Source organism: Trachymyrmex septentrionalis, unplaced genomic scaffold (assembly GCF_001594115.1).
Source record: "Trachymyrmex septentrionalis isolate Tsep2-gDNA-1 unplaced genomic scaffold, Tsep1.0 scaffold88, whole genome shotgun sequence".
NCBI classification, from domain to species: domain Eukaryota; kingdom Metazoa; phylum Arthropoda; class Insecta; order Hymenoptera; family Formicidae; genus Trachymyrmex; species Trachymyrmex septentrionalis.
The window spans coordinates 139,899-143,847 of record NW_017306070.1 but is presented as its reverse complement, the minus strand read 5'-3'; positions in this window follow the sequence as shown (position 1 = coordinate 143,847).

Here is a 3,949-nt window from a genome sequence, read left to right as displayed (position 1 = left end):
CACACACACACACACACACACACACACACACACACACACACACACACACATACACATGTTTTTGTTTACATTTTAAATAGTCCGTTCTAAATCTCACCGAAATATCAAGATCGTAAAGGTTGATTTGATGAAAGCAGCGTCAATACTCTTCTTTTTTTCGACTTAATAGATACCTGACCACAGCAGATCTAAATTTGAAATCTGTGATTTTAAAATTGAAATTCATAATTTCGAAAAACTAAAAACAATCGTAGGAACTCACTATATCTTCATAAAATTCCTCATAAAATATACACGTCGATACTCATTGATTGAAGTTTTACGTGCTACAAGAATTTGAAATCCGACCGTTTGGAAGTGGAGTCAAAAGATGAACATTGTTAGTTATGATTATTTTCTTTATTGCAATTGATCAATTCAATAAAACGAATATACATTTCATACTATATTTTATTTTAGATATGAAATAAATCCCCATTTTTCTTAATAACAAAATTTATTATGGCACAATAAATCGTAAGTATAAAATTAATAACGGCGTGCCGGCCGTAATATAAAATAATAACGAATAATATAAAACGAAATTATCCCAACTTGCGGACAGCATGGCTTATAAAATTGATTTACTGTGAAAGTTTGAAAAGTTCCAAAAAATTCCTTGAAAAATTCTTTCTTCGCAGAATTATGAAAAAAGATATGTATATTATTGTTATCTCTCTTTATTATATTTATTTATTATATTGAAATTAATATTGCTTTGAGTTGTTATTATTATTATTATATCATTAGCATAATTATTTTCAAAATTTTCATGTGTATATATTCATTAAAAGATCAAATATTATGAGTATTAGGGTATAGAAAAAAGTAATTCTCATTTCCTGAGAGACATGTATTTCAGAAGTCAAGACGCCTTATTTACAAGTATAGACAGCGTAACACATCCGTAAATTAATCTAATGCAAAGCAGTCGGATGCAATACAAATAACGCAAATTTGAGATTTATCGTGAGACTTTTATCCGACGAATACAATAATATCATACATTTATACATACATATACACGCATACGTGCGTTCATTTTATATACAATTTCAAAAAACGCTCGAGTAAGTGTAACGCCTTAAACATTTATGTGATCTCTTTCACCGCTCTTGATAATACATCATACTACGTCCGAATAATTATATGTATACATATAACGTATACAACATGTATTTAATATTATATGTTTTAACGGATTAGATAGGTCGGTAAGCTATGCTTTTACGTAATTCTATATCTAGGTTTCTACATTGCGAGTAGATTTCCATTCCATTGCAATTGAAATACGAAGCGATGGGAACTTCAGGTTGATCGTGCATTAACTTGGAATTTAAAACTAAAATTGCATTCTGCCCGAAATTAAAACTAATTGTTCGTGTCTACATTGTTTCACGCGATTTTTTAGCGATTTGTGACAGTGATCGGAAACATTGTAAAAAAAATTGGCGCTACTGATATTTTATTTAAAATTTTTTATTTAAAAGTTTTTTAAAATATTAATTTAACAATTAAGATTTTAAAAAACGAGATTCCTTAAGTCAACAATAATTAAATAAAAAGTTTAAATGGGCAATAGTAAGTTAATTATTTGAGCGCAACACTTACAGCACTGATTCCTAATTGCTCATTTGAACTTTTTATTTAATTAATTAGCAATATTTAATTCGCAAGCAAGAGAGCAAAGCTTTTCTCAGAATGTTTATAATTATCTAGATTCTCTCTTAAATATATATATATATATATATATATATATATACACTTATTGCAACTAACTTAACTTTCAGTTTGTATTACAATTGACTAAAAATTACGCGTATTATTATTTGAACATTTGCACTGCTTCGTATCTATCGTTGCACCTATAAAAGTTCGCCTTATAAATCATGATTAGAAAGTACTCTTCTGCTCTGAATTAGCAGAACGAATGACATAACAAGAAACTTAAAATAGTTTAAATCAAAGACTGTATGTAGACGAATAAAATGCATTATTACTATAACTAATAAGGAGATCTTACACGATTAAAAATTAAAGTAGGTCTCGATTATATAATTATACATATGGTCGTATCTCTAGCAGAGCTTTGCTCTTATAATTAGAGTCGCAACATTTAATTGTCATTAGCATAAACGCGTTCAATAACTTTTGAGAGTTCGCTGTTAATACTATTATATTAATAGATATAACTATAGATCTCGGTCATCCGCAGCTAAAGAAAATGGATAGTTTGATACTTTAGAGAAAGATATATAATATTATAGTATACCGCTCGTCAATTGCTCGAATGCATATTTAGTATGTTTAGTATAGTTTCATTTATATATTACGTTTATATCTAGCTAATATCTCAGTGTACAAATTCAAGAACAAAGCATTCATCATCGATGCTTGCTAAGATATAAAATAAAAGGATAGAAGAAGGATTATGAAATGAGAAAGGAAAATTAAAAGAACAAGAAACTTAATTGCTAATTAATGTCTGCTTTCATCAATGTAGATTAACTTCAATCTTAAGTTCAATGTATTCTTCATTTTTTTTAGTTTTAAAAAACCCGGTATTAAAATTAATCTACATTAGTGGAAATGGACATAAGGGATTTTATATAGAATGTCCCAGACTATCTGCGGTATCCATTTAAAACAAAGGAAGGGGTTTCTATAAAAAAATCTAATAAATCGAATACGCTTGAATATGATGATATTAATGGTGATATTTCCAAATTCTGATTCCGAACAAAAATGGGCTAATCAGAAATTGAGTTATTTTAATGGAACATTTTTTAAAAATTACTTCTCTTATTTTTAAATGACGCGAGTGGTCTCGGACACCCTGTATATAGGCTGAGATACTTTTGTAAAGTCTTTGTGCTTAAATTTTTATATATATAACCTTCTTTAAAAATATAATAAACATGATAATCTGTAAAAAAAACCGTTAGATTTGGAATTTAAGAAAATTTAAATATTATAAGGGATTTATTTTCTCTACGAAAATTTCCTTGACAGATGAATTCTTAGTCTACTGTGTGTTTATCAATTTTAATCCATTAGATTTTTTTCTTGAGACACATTAACGCAAATCGATTACAAAATATATTTATAAAATTTTGGAATCAACTCAAATTGTGTAAGTAGTGGTGATGTAAAAAATAACAATCCCAAGAATAAATGTATGTAATAATTAATTCTTTCAATTATTCTTTCAGATCAATTTTATTATATATAAAACGAAATATTTTAAAACCGCACAAGGACTTTATAATTACTTTGTATATCTATTTCTACTTAATCTTTGGTTGTCTTATAATTAGCTGTATGTACGATCTCTAAGATCAATGTGCTATGTACAATATTAATTAATTTTTAACGTCTCAGTATGTTCAAGAACAACCTGTACATTGTACCAACGTTTTCAACAAAGACAACACGTATGTCATTATGACGTCTTTATATATAATGCCCGTATTCGTAATCAAATCTTATAAATACTTAAAGCTGCCTTAAATTTATCTTTAGATGCTCAGTAGCCAATAAAATAATTCGTAGAGTATCTGAAAATAAATTTATTTTCAGATACTCTACGTTCATAGTCAGGCTTTATATTTAAGGCTTCCTTAAATTTGACTATAAATACGGGTGTTAGAGATCTTTTAAACATGTATGTCTAAACGACATTTTTATGATATCTTTTAACATGCTTGTTGTCTGAGAAGTTGTTCCAAAATATTCATCATTGGTCAAAAGTCATAAGCGTATCCGAGATTTTTTTCAAAAAACTTGCGAAAATTTTTCTTACGTTCTTGTATATCGGATACTATCAAAATTCTAACTAACAAAAGTTCCAGAAATTTCTTATATAGTAACAGAAAGAAAAAATATTTTATATGATAAAAGAAAATATTAT